Raw genomic sequence first — 19,917 nt, forward strand, 5'->3', positions numbered from 1 at the left:
AAAATGATCTCGGCCTGCCAGTCACAGAGTGGCAAATTCCGGGTAAAATTCCGAAATCCATTCAACAGCCGGGTTTCCGACGAATAGAGAGGGGCTGCAAGCTCTGCTGTTTCTCCAGCTTTACACCCCTAGTGCAAGCTCCGCAGATTATTTTCCCCTGCGAAATTTGTAAGGAAGATTGCGGCCAGCGACAATATTGCCTCGGCATTCAGGTAGACGCAGGGAGCGCCAGGAAATCCCCAAATTTAGTAGCTGGCGATAGCGACCAAACCATCAGCATCATCGCACCTACCAACGCTGCAGTGGACACGACTCTCATCACGTTCGTGACCGAATACCGCTGACTGTTTTCAGTTGATTCCCAAGCGCTGCTACTAGCACGACTCCCTGTTGCGTGCAGGTGTTTCAAAGTGAAGATAAACGCTTTTACAACAGTTACAGTTTGTGTTGGCAAATACCAGAAGCGCTAGTCCTACAATGCGACAGGAGAGAAACCTATGCTCCATTTCGCCTTGGGGTTCAGAGATGGTGAAGAAATGCCTTATACCGAGACGACTGAGACCAGTGACGGCATAAAACAGAGAACGTTTAATGAAGTAGAAGCAGCACGCCATCGCGCGAAGCAGCAGTCTTCTTGCTCTCCGTCATCAAGCGCCTTGATGATGATATTGAACGAGCTCCCGCCCGGCGAACTTTCATCGCGCTGCGCTTTCGCGAGTCATTTGAAGCAGCCGTCCAAAGTATCGATGCGGTTTGCTGATCTTTCGAGAAGTTTCTTGTTGCCCGTCCGAAGAAGGCAAGCCCTTGTCACTCCGTCGCTTCAATGGTAGGTTTTTTTCAATACGGAAGATTTTCCAAGAGGCCCTTGGGCCCCGGTCTTCAATACGCATCACATCTCCTATGAGAAGTGGTTTCCCGTTGTGTGTCTTGGCCTTTACAGTGCCTCCTATTTTTTGTGTGTACTGGTGATGCCATCTCTTTAACAAAGCTCTTACCAGTCGGCATCGACTTCTCCATTTCTCTTCAATGTCGACGCTCCGTGTCTTCGCTTGTCCGTCGTGTAGCTGTTGCCGTCCGCCGGTGATGTCGGCCGGCGTTAGTGCCATGGGCTCAATGGGCTTGCCATACGCGTAAGCCAAAAAGCGATTGTTGATAGCTCCTTCAACCTAGGCGGCAATTGTGCGTGGCTGCTCCACTGAAGTTGTCTGTCTTGATATGATTTTTCTCATCGGCGTCTTCAGGCTTGGAATAAGACGCTCATAAAAACCTCCCCAACCGGGATAATTGAAGATCCATGGGAGAGGCCTTTGCCCTGTAGTGAGCGTAGGTATGAAGATATTGATGACGACGACGACGATGACGATGATGATGATGAAACACCTCCCCACCACGGGGCGCACTCGAGTATCATTTTCGAATGAATGTTGCAAACACTACTCTTCAGTCGTTCCTGCCTGATAGCTTCGACCATTCTGTTGACCTCCTTTTCGGCCCGCTTCAAAGTCTAGGCATTGTCTGAGTATATGGCCTCTGGGAGTTCTATTTTAGCTACAAATCGTCGAAACGCATGTAGAAAATCGTTTCTGGTCATGTCGTCTGTCAATACTAAATCAACTCCTCTCGTCACTGCACCGTTGAAAATAAGGACATATTGTTGCACTTGTTGGCATTTATATGTTTCGTACAGTTTTCCGGTGAAGTCTACTCCAATAACGTCAAATGGCTTCGCTTCATTTACACGATCCGATGCCAGTGGAGGTACTGGCTGGTCTACGTATCTTGCATTGTGCCTTTTGCATGTAATGGATCTTCTAATGATCCACTTCACCCCCTGCCGGCCTTGTACGATCGGAACTTGGAGTTTCTACAGTGTCGTTCACTCCAGGCCTCAAACAGTGTTGCCACTGTACAGGAGACAGTTTGCATATCAAATGGGTGGGTTTCAGATCTAGCCAGTTTCGCCGACAAGCTCTTGTGTCGAGATCTGACAGGTGCTTTAGGGCTTTGGAGCAAAGCACATGCAAAGCACGGCTAATAAAAAGGGGCAGGCCGTTATCCTACACATACACTCAACCTCCCATGAGCTAGGCAACACGGGAGCCACGAACGGTGCCGGAGTATTTTTTCCAGCCCTAATCACGCCTATTTGTTACACAAAACTAAAACAAGGATGCCTGAAGCAACACAGCGAAAGCCTAATAGGAAATTAGACTCCACACAAAATTTGCTCTGTCTTCGGTGAGTGCAGTTCGTGTTTCCATTCGTGTATCCTGCATCAAAAATTTGCGTCAGTCAAACGGGCCGACCCCTGAACATTATCTTACGAAATGGCCTCTACGCGTGTGACAGGACAAGGGGCCCAAAGAATGTTGAGACGTTTTGGAAGTGGTCGTATGCCTGGCTTTTTATAACACTTGAGTAGTCGTTCGGTTCACCAAAATAGGGCAAGATATATTGGAGGAATACAGCATGGTGTATGGAGAATGCGGTATACGCATCATAACTTATTCCTTAGGGCAAGGAAGTACAAAATGTCATTCTTGAATCGCGTGCGCCAGCCGTCTTATACGCGTGCGCTGCAAAGAACGCCGTAAAAGTGGCGTTCTCCCACACGGCACCAGCCTAATCTAGGGTCTTTGTGTTGTGCATATTATGAAAATTTTTATGTGGCTTCCACGGCGTATTTTTGTGGTTTCTTTTTCTTTTGTTTGCATCCCCAGGAGGTGCTGAAAAAAGGAATAAACAGCTGCTAGTTTGCGCTCATTCGTATCAGGTTTCTTTCTAGGCCGTCACTGTTTTCTGCCTCCTCAGAAAGGCAATGTATTCAGTAAAATCGACAGTTGGGCTAGTTGGTGTTGATAGATCGTTAAGTAGCGCTTGAAACAGGACGTCAGCAGAGAAGACAAACGTATAAACCAAGCGTATTCGCACCTGAGTTTTATGAATTTAATGCAAGAAAAAAAGGTTAGTTACTCACCCCACGAGTAGAAAAATTATGGAAGTGTTCGATTTGCACTTTCTTCACGATATCCAGGTCGTTGATTATCAGGAATGGGCGTGCGCCGTTGTAGAACCTACGCACAATTTACGAGAACTAGAGCAGTGGCCGTACACTTCGTGCTGTGTGCTACTCTTCTTGGCTTTATCGTACCTCGGAGCAAAAAAAAATTCACGCATCTCCACGAAGTGAATCATCACGAGTGGGTGAAGCACTAGGGATCGTTCTTACCGTAAATCACCCTTGAGAGTGCTTACTGCTGCTAAAACAATTTACCATCCAATCCAATATACTTTTCCAATCCAATTCAATTTATTCAAATCCAAATCATTTCAATTCAATCCAATCCAAATCCAATTCAATCCAATCCAATACAAATGCTCCTCGCGCATGCGCAGCACGGCTCTTCAGTAGCACTCTCTCTCACCTTTTTTGAACCTTTTATTTTGTTCTTCTTCACATTTTGAGAACCTTTTGTTCACAGATGTTTCGATTTACAAGGTTCTCTGCCGTGACCACGGACGCCGGACACCGACCGGAATTTATTACCACACGCGCTTAATATTATCGTTCTCGAGATAGATACAACGTACGAAGATGTTACCACTCGTACGTACCACCTTCATCGCATCCCAGTTTAACAATTGAGCTCATCAGGTACACCTGTCACAGTGAACTTGTTATTGCTAGGTCAGAAACAACAAAGCCTTACCGGAAAAAGAAATCAAATTTATTTTCACTTGCAACCATGGTCTGTGATTCGAAGTTGACTTACCCAACGATTTTTCCGTACTTCTTTATCCACTCTTCAAACAATGCGGCGGCGCCCTGATGAAAGCAAACATTCGATATTAGGTTGTACCGCGGCTGCGACAAGAATTTGAAGAATACGAAGGTCGCCCAGTGTATGGATTAAAATTAGTCAGGTTTGACACTTGCGACCTAGTCACGAGACAAGGGTCTGTTCGGCTTTGTTTTGCAAAGACCAGGAAAAGAGTGTTAACTTATTATTTCCTCAATCCCTCAACGCCAGAGGAATTGAAGAGGGGAGGGGGTTTTACAAACAAGGGTTGAGAAAATCAGCAAAGGAGAGCGCACGATTGAACGTTTCCTGACTAATCAACTTTAGCTGTTTACTGCTAATGCCTCGCACCTCATAAACTTCTCCCAGACGGTCGCTTCCACGAAGAGGAGGAAAGTGTGAGCATCAATCTGTACGATGCGCTAGTGCTCACTTCGAGGAAACATTGACAAGCGCCCTTGTACTGTTGTGACCAATTCACCGTGTACTTCGTCTTTTTTTCCCGACCATTATCATCATCATGTCGTACCTCATCTCTTTCTCATACCCATCCTCATTATCCTTCGTGGTGCAGAGAGCGAGAGAAACAACATCTTTATTTGCGGCAAGTTGTGACGCGGCCTAAACGTCACGTTGGCGGGCCGCTCGGCTTCAGCTGCCTACTCGCACCGCCCCTTCGCAGGGCTGCGCTTTCGGCCTCTGTCGCTCGAGGGCCACCAACGTCTGCTGGACGGCCTCGCGCTGGGCGTCGTAGTCAACCTTTGCCACCGCCTTTACCAGGCTCGGTGGCAACGCGTCCGTAGTCCCTTCGCTCACTTTGCAGTTCCACAGTATGTGCGCCATGGTCGCCCGGCCCTTGCCGCACACCGCGCACACATCACTCGCGTACACCTCAGGGCACACGTGTTTTGCAACAACCGGTGTCCACACCGCTCGGGTCTGTAGTTGACGTAGCGTCGTCGCCTCCTGCCTCGTGAGTTTTCGGTGGGGCGGCGGGTACACTCGCCTGCCCTCCCGGTACCACTCCAACACCTCCCGGTAGGAGGTGATCGGCAGCACCTCGTCGTGGTCTTCGTCTTCTGCATGTCGGGGGCTCGGGCACGCGTCGCGACTTGTGAGCGCACGCGCCGCCCGGTCCGCTCCCTCATTGCGGTTCTCTCCGGTGCTCACCGGCCCCATGTGGGCCGGGAACCACTTCACGGTGACCGGCATCGTTCTGTGTCGTAGGGCCCCGCACACCCTGGCCGCGCGCGGGGACACATTGTCCGTTGCAAAGTTCATGATCGCGCTCCTCGAATCACTCAGCACCGTGGTACAGTGTGGGTCCATCAGGGCTAACGCGATAGCCAGCTCCTCCGCTTGTCCCGGGCTTCGCGCCCGCACGCTGCATGACGCTAGTAGCTCTCCGGTAGTCGCCGCACACACCGCCACGGCGTAGGCTCCCGGCTTGTCCGGGTACCTCGCCACGTCGACTTATCGTGCTCCGTTGTCCGTCGCATGCGTGGCCGTGAGGGCCTTCGCCCTCGCCAGCCGTCGCCCTCGATCCACCTCTGGATGCATGTGGCGCGGGATCGGCGGCACCTGCAACGAGCTGAGCAACCCGCGCGGCAACGGCGATCGGCCCGCACTTCCCTGCAGCCCTCCGCGATATCCCACAGGAGTTCTGGGTTGCCGCTCAGAATAAACGCGCTGTTTCGACTGCCTGTGCGGGGTCTCTTCTGGGTGACGGCGGCCCTTGACGTCTCCCTCAATACTTACAATTGTTGTTATTTGCTCCAAACTATGGCCGGCGAAAAAACTGTATTTTGATAAAGCCCAACCACATTGTAAATAATACCACGCTCAAACGACGAACGAGGTTAATCAACGGAACGAAACGGGGCTCTGCGTCCCATCCTGCCTCTCGCCTGTCGTGTTGTCGCAGCGCGAGGAGAAGAGCTCCATTCCTCGTCGAAACTTACTTCTTACAAAAAACATGCGCGCTTACGTTTGAGAACCAAAGAATGTGTTCGCTCGTTTCTATAAATGAGAGGATGAATTCGAAGGCCACAAGACGATCTTCAAGGCATATTTGAGTCAAAATTGCAATACAAAATTTATTGCCAAAAAGTACACACAAAGAGAGCTGCCAAAAAAGCACTGAAGCAGCTAAACGGAATCGAAGTGAAAGCATTATACCTATATCGCGATGTATATAAAGCACGGCAGTGCAGACAATACGAACCACACCAGTAGAGCGCCTACCAGAAAAAAGGCTAAAGAGTATACTGCACCGTAGCCTTGCAACTTAAACTATGCCCTGCTAATAGGGAGGAAAAACGTGAAGCAATATTCAGGTGCCCTGAAAGCGAAAATAGAAACAAAAGCCACATTCAAAGCAGGGAGGAGTTCTCAAATATATGGACAAACCATACACGGGGATAGGTGGCTGTAGCATGCGGCAAAGAGAAACAAGCAGGCGTGTTGGCCGACTGTGCTGCCGCTTTCAACTCTACGACGCTTTTTCACGGAGCCAGCATCCTAAGAACTTGGTTTTCTTTGCAGCTTCACTTGAACAATTGAATACACTACCACCACTGCCCGCGTGATGTTAGTGTTCCTTGCAGGGTTTGACGAGTTTGTCGCGAAATGAAATTAGAATGCCACATCTGAATTACGTGGTATCAGCAGAAAAAAATATTGCAGAGCTTCTTCATTTGTTGAAACTTGCCTCTGCTATTGTCATAAATGGCAGAACACCAAATTCTTATGCTAAAAACTGACAATCTAAACAGATTTTAATTTACCCAGCAGCAATAAAAAGGGTAAATTAGTTCCTCACCCGTCTTCTAATCTCAAGAAGGTGTCCAAATATGAGGCTTGGTTCGGGCCCTGGCACACCCAGGTTTTTGAAAACGGCAAACCGTTTCTTTCGCCATCTGTAAGCATATTAATAGCTGGGTTTATGTTCACATGTAAGTTGTAATTTCAGAGCGGATACGTTCGTGTAAAACAGTGATAAGTTAGTGTTTATTTAAATTCGCTTGAAAACTTGTTTCCATAACCAAGGTCAGGTTTTTGCTGCCCGAAGCATTAGAATATCAGCAACGAGCTGAGAAACGAATTTACATTTTGGTTCCATTGGCTGCATCACTGGTTAAATCAACTTTGCAGGCTAATATGACGTATTGCAAAAAAAGAGGAATCTTTGCCCTATATTCCGCATCAAGTTGTTGCAAGTCACCAACTTTGACTATGTTTGTAAACGTTATCCACGAAGTTATTTGGCGCTCAATTGCTATGTCACACACTTTTGCTTTAACTTCACTTTAGGTTGCAGGGTACACAAACTTTGGCATAACACACGAAACGAACAGAACAACATGACGCAACTACAACTTGTTTAATAACACAGGAAACATTGCAAGGGAGATAAAGCTCGCAGTAAGCGATACAAGAGAAAAATTTAAAAGACGAAAATTGTAGCACCGTTTTTCTTATAAACATACTGGTAGTACATCATGAACAGCTGAAAACATTTCGTTTCTTTTTTTGAAAGAAGGGTTGAATCACACGTAGGCAAAACGGACTACCCGAATTCGGTAGGTTGTCTTTCACAAACACTGACATCTCTACAAACATTTGTGCTGGAATAACTGTAAGAAGTTATGATCACCGAGGTAAAGGGAAAACTCTCATACGTTAACTTCACTAATAAAATTAAATATCACTGTGGGAGATACCCAATCGTTAAATTGACTGATTTGTTCCCGCACACTTCATGCCAGCAGGTTTTTTCTGCAATAATGTATATATTAAACAAGTTTCTATAGTTGACTATGCACACGAATTTCAAAAATTCAGCAATATCATTGCACAAAGGTTGTATAATGCAACCGAGTCCAACTAGGGTTTCAAAAAGTGAATAAAGATAATGTTAATGTCGAGGAACCACAGAAGCTGTTGTAGGAAAACGAAATGTCAACCACTGAACACCTTACGGCCCGAGGAAAAGCCTTCTGTAACTGTGAATGCCAGTGAATCTTTCCTACTGCCGTGCCCCTCCTCCACTGTCTGAAAAGGTCTTGAAAACCGTACCTCTAAAAGAATAAAACAGCCTTATTCTTGCTGACCCATGTTTGCAAAAATATGCAATGTCAAGTTTAGTCTTGATTATTTACAATCTGGTAAGGTTTTATCAAGTGTGTTTCTTGCGCTTTTTTATGTTTCTCGGAATATCGTGCACAAAAGATAATTTTCAAATGAGGTAAGGTTGTGGCAAAACTGTTAACATTGTAATGTAAATTCCTGAACATAAAGGCAGCACAGAGTAATCAATTTTTACAGCGTTGCGATTATCGAGAGAGCTGCACCTTTGCCTGCTTTAAGGCATTTTCTTTTCCCCGTTATATTATGTGTCGCAGAAGCCGCATTCCGTTTGGTGAAAAGTGGTAAGGGTAAGCGGGCTCAATGTACTGATTTGTCTTGTAGTAACACGTGCTTTGAGAACACTGGCCAAGGTTTGCGGCTGCTGCAATTACTAGCTAGCATCTGGCGTGCTTATCGTCAGTCCACGTCGAGGATTCATGGTGTTTAATAGGTGTTAGATCGCTGTACAAAGCAAACAAGAACAATTTACGTCCAATCGCTTTACAATTTTTTAGCTGGAATACAATCCTTGCTTTTGAATACGAGCACATTTAAATTGGAGCCAAAATACAAGCATGCCAAACGTATTTTTTTTTTGTTGAGGCTATCAAACAGCCTTTGAGACAACAGTGCTAGGGTGTTGGTAATACCGTAATAATCCAATTCAATAAAATTCCTCTTATTTTCGTAAAAATAGAGCAATTCAGGCGGGAATTTCATGATAAAAGCTGTAAAACAATAAGACACCTTTGGCAATATCCTGCTCGTAATATTACACATTCCTCCGAATTTTCCAGTGATTTGAATTTATAAAACCACAGAGATGACAAAAATATCATCAGCCAAACAATATCTTTCCAGGTTACTTTGACAATTATTAGTATGTGGTCATTTTTAGCCTAATTGCAGTCACATATTTTGCAGGGGATTGAGAGTGGTTTCCCAGCTTTTTCTACGTCTATACCACCTACACTTATCGTGTTATCTTCTCGACCTTTTCTCCCGTAGTCAAGACGAGTCTGAAATCTAAGGTTTGACGAAATCTCCTCTGGTAGGGTAAAATATTCATAGTTGAAGAAACTGGTGATAGTTGAAGAAACCGTTTTTAAAAACACCTTTTGTCGGCGATCACCAGTTTCTTCAACTATCAAGACGTGTCTTTGACACCTCTTCTGTTGTTGCTTCTAAAATCAGGTGTACAAATCTAATTCTGTTAGCTCTGTATGCTGACGGGGTAGCTTTGCTTAGGTACAAGTGCGCGAAAATTCGCCTGTTTAAATAAATATATCCCCGATGATGTTATTTAAACTTTACTCTGGCACTTTTGTTTTTCGGTGCAAACATTCTTGCTGTGATACCTTTTTTTCTCGTTCAATTCTCTGTTCTGGTGATCTTTGGTAAAGTATTCATTATCACAGGCGTGGGGTTCATTACCCAGATTCATTTTTTTAAATATTTCGCATCGACCTCTTCTGTTTTCTCTCTTGTAGGGGACGCTTTTATATTTATGCACAGAGAGCTTTCGTTTTCTGAGTTTACCTGTCCCAATTGAAGAGTTTGTTTTTCCTACAGCTACCGGTATTCTGTATTCACTGCGATGAGTTCATCACAGAGTATTTCTGCGCAGGTGTCATACTAGTTGGTCAAAACCATGGCTTTGTTCGTAATCCTTAGTCTAAACTTCATTCTTGTTTAGAACAAATAACTGCGCTCCTATCAAGTACCGGTATTCTTTCCCAATATGCCAAAGTTCTCCGCGGATATTTTGTTGCGCGGTGATGTAGCGTGGCCGGAGTCCTGACAGGGGCTGTTGAGATGAATTCCCGCCGTGAAAAATGGAAAGCACTCCGTGTATTTGCGTACACATGTGGTGCGGGTCGTTTCAGTGGCCACTTTTCAATTGCCGCTGACACGCAAAAAAATGTGCCGGGGCACTCCAGTCTGCTGACGTGATTTGACGCTAAATGCAGCGATTATTAAAAAGAAATTGTTTGCTGCTGCATCCTGTTTACGTCACAACTTGCTTTGGCTACTTCGCCTTTCGACACGAATGAGCTACACAGGCAGACTGGCTGCCATTCACGTGATAGGTTCACCACAGAGTTCTGTTCTTGTGCCTGATCTATATCCGTCCCGTTACGTTCACCAGCCGAGGCTTGCCCGGTTGGGCTACAAATAGCCAAACTGGGCTACTTGATTTTGTGTTTGGCGGAAAAAATTGTTGGTTGGCAATCTGGCTATCCATGGCTATTACCCGCCGCGGTGGCTCAGTGGCTAAGGCGTTGCGCTGCTGAGCACGAGGTCACGGGTCCGTTTCCCGGCCGCGGCGACTGCTTTTCTAATGGAGGCGAAAAGCAAAAACGCCCGTGTGTGCGAGATTTCGGCGCACGATAAAGATCCCCAGGTGGTCAAAATTAATGCGGAGCCCTCCACTACGGCGCGCCTCATCGCCTGCGTTGCGTCGGCGCGTTAAACCCCACAATCTATCCATGGCTATTCCCTACCCTTTCTTAAAATATCCTGAATGTGTAAACAATATCAAAGCACAGCGTTTCGAAATAGTCAAACCACCACGCTTAGGCTGGCTCGGAAGCAAACTAGTCAGTCGCTGAAGGAGGAATCGGGTACGAGGTACTTCGCTCGTAGAGTTGAAACCGTTTCCAACAGCACAGACAAGGGAACGAAAGACTAGGCGCGCAGAGACTTATGGGCGCTGACTTCAAGTTGATTGATTTTTCGAGCTTACAGACATTATTAGAGTCTAAACGTAAACGAAATAAATCACAATATATGTAGTATTGAATGGTAGGGGCTAGCGGTTGTGCACACTTAAGGCCCGTTCACACTTGCCACTGGAGCGACGAAAGCGATGCTCTTTCTGCCGCTCTAGTGGCATCGCTTAAGCCGCTCTTGTTGCCGCGACAACAATTGGTCGATTCCAAACGACAAGAGCGACGGTAGCGGCGCGACTAGAGGGACAGAAAGCGCGTCACTCGGTTCACTCGCAAGTGTGAACGGGCCTTTACAAATAAAAAAAAAACTCCAAAATATTTTGTTTCTTTGAAACATTGACAGCGAAACATTGACATTGTTTCTTTCAAACATCACCCACTTGATTGTTTGGTTGATTGATTGAAAGTAGGATGTAATGCGTCGACGCTACACAGGCGATGGGGCGCACCGCAGTGGAGGGCTCCGTATCAATTCTGATCCCTTGGGGATGTTTAACATGCTCCGAAATCTCCAACATATGGGCATTTTTTATTTTAACTCCAACAGATAAGCAGCCGCCACGGCCGGGAATCTGACCCGCCTCCTTGTAATCAGCAGCACGTCATAGCCACTGAGCCACCACGGCGGGTCGCCCCGACTTGCAGTACACAGCAATGTAGGAGGTTACGTGGGTGAACTCCTGAACTTAGGAAACTAAGTATTATAACAATTGCCTGGGATGCGACCCGAGAGAGAGATTATAGAAGCCTACTACATCAGTAAATCGAGTCAAAAAGCATTAGCACACCATCACTGTCACTCTGAAATAAATGAAGCTGTTGATGAATTTGATTATTGGTGAGTTTGAAAAACTCAACGAAGTGTTTTAAAGTGATGACCCTTACTCCTGGGTGAGCCTCATTTCACACACGATCTCTATGACACCCCTTCGCGCTCCTGCCACGTGATCAAAAAGGTCGTGACGTCACGACCAAAAGTCACGTGACAAAGATCGTTTCGTCACGTTCTTGCTTTGCCCAAAACAAATCGTGCCGTGCGCGTTTTCTCTACGTTGGCGTCGGCGTTTGTTTGACGCCCCATTTTCTTCCTCTAAACGTCAGTGCTATCCGCGTGTTACGTTGTCAAGGCCGGTTATTTAAACCAAGTGCAGCGTCGATCTGCAAACGCTATACTTCGCGTTGTGTGCTGTGCTGGGAGCTCACGGGTGTAGCCGGCGTGCTGAGCCCTCGTCGAGAGAGAGAGAGAGAGAGAGAAAAGACTTTATTGTCACACGTCCGGCATGCGGGATCCCCACCGGCCGCGCAGGGCGCGGGGGTCACCCTACCTTACGCTACTCTTATAGTCCTAAGAGTTCACGTCGGGCCTAGGACCCAAGGCTTTGGTGCGCCCCTACCCCGCTCGGACTACTCGGGCGGTCGCCCTTTCGTCTCTGCAGGGCCAGGGCAGCCTCGAGCTGCTGGACGGCCCTCCTTTGGTCACTCGGGTCCGCGGACCCCACGCACTGTCTCACTCGCGGCGGTAACGTCTGACCATCCGCGCACACTGCGTCACAACCCCACATCAGGTGGGCCAGGGTGGCTGTCGCTCGCGCACAAACACTGCACACTTCGCTCGCAAAGAGCTCGGGGCACACGTGGCGCGCGAGCGCCGGGGTTAGCACCGTCTCGGTCTGGAGTTGGCGCAGTCCCACCGCCTCTCGCCGGGTCAGGTCCCGGTGCGGGGGCGGAAAGTCGCGCCTCTGTTCCCGATGCCATGCGAGGATACCACCGTAGTCTGTCAGCGGCGTCTCGTCGTCTTCACTCGTGGTCATCGTCGCCTCTTCGGGGGCGGGAGCGGCCGCGGTCCGGCACGTGGCGAGACCACGGGCCACGGCGTCCGCCTCCTCGTTGCGATTCGGGGAGTTCGGCACTAAGTCCCTGCCCGCGTGGGCCGGGAACCACTTTAGCACTAACTGTGTCGTGAGTTTGTCCTCACGCAACACTCGCGCAGCCGCACCGCACACGGCTCCGCGCGCAAAGTTACGGATCGCTGCCTTACTGTCACTCAGTACTGTTCGCACGCCCGGGGAGCACGCGGCCAGGGCTATCGCCGTCTCCTCGGCCTGGCACGCGCTTCGGGCGCGCACGCTACACGCGGTTCTCACTTCACCCGTGGTCGCGGACACTGCCACCGCCACGTAGGTGTTCGGTCTGTTCTTGTTACGGGCGGCGTCCACGTACACGGCGCCGTCGTCGTTCTCGTACTGGCGGAGCAGCGCCCTGGCGCGCGCCGCTCGTCTCTCCACGTTCTCCGTCGGGCTCACGTTCCTCGGCAGCGGATACACCACCAGTCTCCTGGTCGTCACCTCGCTCAGCGGCGTCAACTCGGGGCTCGGTTCCTCCGGGGACGTCAGGCCCACTCGTTCCAGGAGGCGCCTCCCGACCGCGGAGCGGCCCAGGCGCGTCAGCTGTGCAGTCCTCTGGGCTTCGCTGATCTCCGAGAGCGTGTTGTGTGCTCCCAGAGACAGCAAGGCCGACGTCCGGGTCCCGTTCAGCAGGCCCAGGGCTCCCGAGTATGCCTTGCGGATAGCCGCGTCTATGCGTTGCCGTTCCGCCTCGGTCCACCGGTGGAACGCTCCCGCGTACGCTGCGTGGCTGACTGCAAAGGCCTGCAGCATACGCAGGAGGCTCGCCTCTCGAACTCCGCGCGACCGCGACGCCACGCGCTTGATCAGGCGTGTCGCTATCCCGATCTTGGTCGCGATGTGACGGGCCGCTGTACCGTTGGTGCGGTGAGCGTCCACGTACATACCCAGGACCCGAAGGCCCTGGACGTGCGGGACGGGCGTGCCGTCGCCGGCCCTGACAATGATGTTACGCTCCGCTTCCTCTGCGGCTCGTTTCCTCCAGCGTCCCGGCGGGGGCAGGACCAGCAGCTGGGACTTTTGCGGCGAACACCGGAGGCCCGTGCCCTCGAGCGCGGCCTCGACGGCGTCCACCGCCGCCTGGAGACTGGCCTCGATGTCCCCGTCGCTGCCGCCGGTCGCCCAGATGGTCACGTCGTCCGCGTATATGCAATATTTTATCCGCGGTCCCAGCGTCTCCAGGCGCCGGGCCACCTCGAACATGACCAGGTTGAAGAGGAGCGGAGAGATCACGGACCCCTGGGGGGTGCCCACGCTTCCCAGCTCTCTTTCTTCCAGTCGGTCTCCGCCCACCTCCAACCTGGCCGTGCGTCGGGTCAGGAACGATTGTATGTAATCGTAGGTGCGTCTTCCCATGTTGAGCTTCGCCACCTGGGCCAGGACCGCCGAGTGCTTCACTTTATCGAAGGCGCTCTGCAAGTCCAGGCCCAGGACGGCGCGGTTGTCTTTCTGCGGGACTCCTCCGGGGGGCTCCAGCACTTCGCGTTGCAGCAACAGCATCGCGTCCTGCGTTCCCAGGCGCGAGCGGAAGCCCAGCATGGAGTCGCTGTAGTGGCCGTTGTCTTCCAGGTAGCGCTGCCACCGGGTGTTGAGGACGTGCTCCAGCACCTTGCCCACGCAGGACGTGAGCGAGATGGGGCGCAGGCCCTCTATCCCCGGCGGCTTCTTCGGCTTGGGCAGCAGTATCGTTTTGGCCGTCTTCCACTGCGGCGGGAGGCGGCCGCTGGCCCAGCAGGCGTTGAAGTATTTCGTCAAGGCCGACACCGCGGCGTCGCTGATGTTACGCAGCGCCTTGTTCGTCACCCTATCGGGTCCTGCGGCCGATCGGCAGTTCAAAGCCTGTGTCGCCTGGCGCACCTCCCATTCTTCGATCTCGCGAAGCCCTCGTCGACGAAACGGTGACCATGACGACACTGATCCATCTCGTGAAAAATCGAGCACGAAGTTTGCCACCACTAGTTCTGCAGTACCTATCCTACACGTCACGTTGCCACCAGCAATGACATGCAACAACGTGCCAGAGATCACCACACGAACAAACGCCGTGCTGTGATGTGGCGAATACAGTGAGGTTCGATTGTGTGCATCGGAGCGTAGAGCTCGACGTACTTACCACATTCGGATTTTGCGGTAAATGCGCAAATGAGATGTGGAGGAGTGGAGGGTGTGTTGTCCTATGTACCGATTACTTTGTGCTGTCGCTCTTTATGTCGGCGCACTCGGCGGTGAAGTGCGATGCTTGCATGGGCAGCGATTGTTGCAGGCAGCCGCTGCAAGCATCACACGGTTGTGCTGGTCAGTTACGATCGCTTTGGCGTTCGGTTAGCGCCTGAGGTTGTTTCGCCCAACGGAGCTGCTACCCGCGTAACATGCTGCGCGTTGCGGGGACGAAAGATGGCAGCGGCGGTGGTGAAAGAAAGGGTACGGAGACCATGGTGACCGCAGGACGCTTGTTTTCATTATCCCTCGTCCATGCACTTATTCTATTCCAGCATGAAGGCTAGACTTCTGCCAATTTACTAGGACGTCGTAACTTAGCATTAGGAACGACAAAGAGTAGGTTCTGTATCTAATAACAGGTTCGAATTTCACATTTACAAAAAGCCAGCAATTATACTGGACTATAAAAGGCCACTTTACAAGTGCCCTTTTAGGGATGCTGTAAATCAGGCATGTTCTCTGAACAACCTCCGCTTAAACCCTTTCGCACTTACCCCCGCCTTTTAATATATATCCTGCTGTGGGTATTGAAGTGTCCACCAAATGTGCATTCTGCTCTTTGTTCTCTTGAATTTTATTTCAAGCTACATAAAAACCGCTTTTGGCCTGAATGTCCAACGAGACGAAGGGTCCAACAATACTAAGGCCCACTGTTTTATTCAAGACATGCATTTGTTGTGGAGATTAAGCCGATAGCGGTAGGTTTAAGCATGGTGTGCCAAATGTTACGCGACGTTAATAAAATGAGCGTTGAGACTGTGCAGGTAGTCATGAGCGGGCCTCACCTTTGCGTCAATATAAAGCGTTGCACATGAATGTGCCGTACCGGATGGCTTTCGTCAACCTCCTAAAAATAGTTCCACCACAAAACAAACAAGAAAGTGTGATTGTGATTATGGAAATCTATAAGACTAATCTGTTTGTTTGCGGCACAGGGTACCATCATATGATTCATGGCGTGTGAAGACTGGACCGGAAATCACAAAATTTCGCCAATTACTCTTAGGCCAGAAAAATGAACTTCTGCTCAATTGATTCTTTTAGCAACTATGGGCTATCTTCTCAATTTAGCTGGAGCACTCCTTAATGATTCAAAAAATACAGCGCGACTTGGACAACGACGGTAAAGAAGGACGACGGGTCAAGCGCTCATGGTTTACTAGAATTAACATGCACACAAAATCATCTGACCCGCTATGAAAATAAATAATTGCATTCGAGCAGCATCTCTTGGCGCTCTCTCTTGTTCATTCCTTTGTTTGAAGTAGAGTTGTCCATCCCTGGGGAGTATGGCAACTGAACAACCCGGTGGCAGATTAACCGTTTGTCCGCTCACATTTAGTTCCTAAAGGGTGTAATGATTGGGGCAAAGTCAAGTAGTCCCCCAGAAGACCAACTTTTAGTCCTTTTTTGCCTATGCATGCATGCAGTCTTTTTAGGCCGACTATGCGGAAATAACATTCTCAGGGGGTTGAAATCTTGAGTGCACTCTGAGCCTACTCGTGCTCACCATTCCACAGGACGGATCAGGCTCCAACTTCAACGCACAATGACTCAGCTAACCAAATTCATCCACCGCACCAAGCACAACGGGCAGGAGTGAAGGAACCAGACATCATCCGACTTAAGCTTTTCTCATAAGGCACATTATGTACGGCACACCTTACCTGTCTCTCAAGCCAGCCGAACGGCGAACATTCTGTACTTGTGACATGACGCCATAATATCGATCACTGCAGGTGAACAGGATATGCCTTTTCGTATGCTGTGAATGATCTCGTGGCACCTTGTCACAAGCACAGACACTTACGCACAGAATAGTAATAGAAGTAAAACGAGAACAAAGCAACAAACGTGAACAAAGAATTGTAAGCCTTATTTCGGAAAGTAGGGTAACCTGGCACAGAAGACGACAGCTTATCTGAAACCAGGTAACCGGTATGGACAACAATGAACCGCAGGAGTACAGTATTATGATTTGTACTAGCTGCTATGTAATTATTTGTGGCCATCCTAAGCTATCGACAAAGGAGGTTTTTTGATCCTCTGCTACCTCATTCGGCTCCTTCCCACCGTGAATTGACATCGCTCATTTCATTTTGCATATCCCAGGTGGCACCACCGATCCAAGATCAGCTTGCCCGTCCATAATGGGCGCCATTTTGCCATAGTCAAAGATCGATATTATGTATTTGCAGAATAAACAGTTATCTACTGTTGTTGTTCCCAGTGCCAAACAAAATAGACCACAAAATGCGACCTCCGTGTGAAGTTTGAGCGCGAACAGAGCAGCGATACGCTCAGGAAATTTTCATTTCATACGCTCGGGAAGTGTTCCATTTATCGATGTAACACATGTCCTGGTGCTGAGTCTATGCTGCTGAAGGCATCGTCAAATTTCTACTGCTGCAGACAGATGAGGAAAGGGAATTGATGAAAAGAAGACGGTTTTTGAAAAGTGAATACTATGATAATTCCAAGGCTTGAAGTTAGTATTTGGGCTTGCTCTTGTGACAGCGTGAAGCACAATAACGTCGTTTTTATAAGTGGGCACGAAATTTAGACGAAATATCAGAAGGGAAGATATTGAAGTAGGATGTTTTATCTCAATAACTGATTAATATGTGAAATCCTGGATGACAAATATGACACATCAAACAGACGCCTTGATGAGACCGAACTGAGAATATGCAACCCTCATCCGCATCGACCGCTCTTTACGGGCTGCCAGCAGTTGACGGACACTCACGCGCGTACACGGTGAGTGTCAGGCGACTGTCGTAGCACCCTCCTTTTTTGGATGGACGAACATGTGACTGTTTGTTTAGCGCTCGTGTGCCTGCCATGGCATGAAGGTCGGGAAAATTATTTTTTTCACTGATACTAGTGCACTCCAACAAAACGACGAGAAAAACCCTGATGGCTTGCCCGAATGATAAAACAGGTCCGAATGAAAAAACTGGAGTCATATTTCGGCACCCTCAGCAACGTACTCGCGACCAAGCTTGCTTTCGTCAATAGCGTTGCAGGCGCACTCAAATTTTATGACGTAAATCAGAGGTGCCAGGCATATATTTCACTTCAAATTATCGTGTAAAAGGTACTGCATGTGAAAATGCAGAAGGTCCCACAACTATATTGCGGTAGAGGGCATTCAAGGTAACTTCAGACTGCTCCAGACATTCATTTAATAGTAAGAGCCTCAATGTCTAACGAGACGAAAGATCCTCTGAGACGGAAAATCCAATCGAGCCTGAATGACCACCGAGACGGAATATCCACTATTAGACCTTTAGATGCTGAATCCACTGAAACAAAGTTAACGTAATGACTTGCATAGTTTCAGTGTTGGAATACTGAGTTCGCAACCAATTTTACAAATTAATTGTGAAACTGCCACACTTCTACTGCACTATTGTTAGTCACAACAGTTACCAAAGCCTGAAAGGAACTTTACATTTTTTTGTGTGTGTCAGCAGCAGCTGAAAATGCCTTGCTGTAAACAAACTTTGTACCATACATTATGCTTGCATTATGGCGCATACAGTTGGGATGTTTCGTTGCTGCTGCTGTACATCACAACTTCACATTAATCAGGCAGAGTTAGATTGACAGCAAGCGTACCCCACATTTTTTTTATTGCGATAGTATGCCCATTAGCATAAATACTATGTCACAGGTATGTAAAACAAAATATATAATATAAAATCAGCAAATGTACAAAAAGGCCATTAACTGCGAAATTAAAATTAGAATTCAATAAGTACACTTGAAACAAAAGAAAAAACAATATTTTTATGCACAAAAGTGCAATAAAAGCAATATCTTGCAGGTAGGTAGTTCATTGTTTATGTGACCGACTTCTCGTTTGTACCTGTAATTCTGCCTTAAGTGTGAAGCATTCATTATGTCTGTCTAAGGTGCAGCTTATAAGCCACTTAAGTGCTCTCAGCAATGCTACAGATCTGTGAGACAGGATAGTTAAGCAGACACCAATTTATTTGAGAGCAGGCCTCAGGTACGTGTCGGTGTACAAACATTCAAATTCAAATAACATACTGAAAGACAAACTAATATATACACAGGTAAACAATCCAATGTGGAGTAATATGGAAATCAAAGCACACAAGACCACTCGCCCTTTGTTGTACAGATACCAGGACACTGCACCTCTGTGCAATTAAAACTCACGGGCTTCGCACAAAGCCTCCACAAAAATTGTTACAGGCGTTAACGATTGCGCGCCGCAATCGCAAACGGATACGCCTCGTTACACGACAGTTAACGTGCCCACTAACGCAATGGGCGCGCTAAAGTGGTGCTTTCCGCTGTACTAAAATTCTCTACTGTCTGTACAGTGACGACTGCCTCATCGTCGACTCATGGAACCTTTTCTCGTTGTCCGAAAGGTAGCCACGAACAACGGCTGCGATCCGAGACGTCAGTGACCGCTTTCCACTCGCACTTTTGACATAGTGGGCCTTGAGCACCCTGTTTTGGGCTTCAATGCCGTTATTTGTCGTTAGAACAACGTCAAATTCAAGCCTGTGAAACATTACCCACAGCTCCTTCACACTTAGCCACACCGCTTCAACGTAGCTGCGAAATTTCTCGCTGTTCCAGTACTCTGAGCTAGAAGCAAGAACAGGTAAGGTAAGCTTAATAACTACTACATGTGGGCGTCAGCTTCCCGGCGCGCAAGGCCAGCCGCGCACTCGGAACGATCGACCGCCAGGCACGAACGCGACGCCCAAAACCACGAAACGACGGAAACAAAGGGAAAATAGCTCTCCCTCACTCTCGCTCCTTATTTACCTGACAGAAACGTTTGCAGATCGACGCTTCACTTGTTTTAAATAACCGCCCTTGACACCAAACGCGGATACATCGCGCATAGCACCGAACCGACAAACGCCGACTCCAACGTAGAGAAAACGTGCACGGCACGATTTGTTTTGGGTTAAACAAGAAAGTGACGAAACGATCTTTGTCACGTGACGTTTGGTCTTGACGTCACGACCTTTATGATCACGTGACAGAAGCGCGAGGGGGTGTCATAGAAATCGTGTGTGAAATGAGGCTCACCCCTTACTCCTGACGGTTTCTTGAACACTTTAACTCGTTTGTGGAGTG

The sequence above is a fragment of the Haemaphysalis longicornis genome, unplaced genomic scaffold (genome assembly GCF_048455015.1).
Source record: "Haemaphysalis longicornis isolate Haplotype H1 unplaced genomic scaffold, Haemaphysalis longicornis Haplotype H1 scaffold_10, whole genome shotgun sequence".
Lineage (NCBI taxonomy): Eukaryota > Metazoa > Arthropoda > Arachnida > Ixodida > Ixodidae > Haemaphysalis > Haemaphysalis longicornis.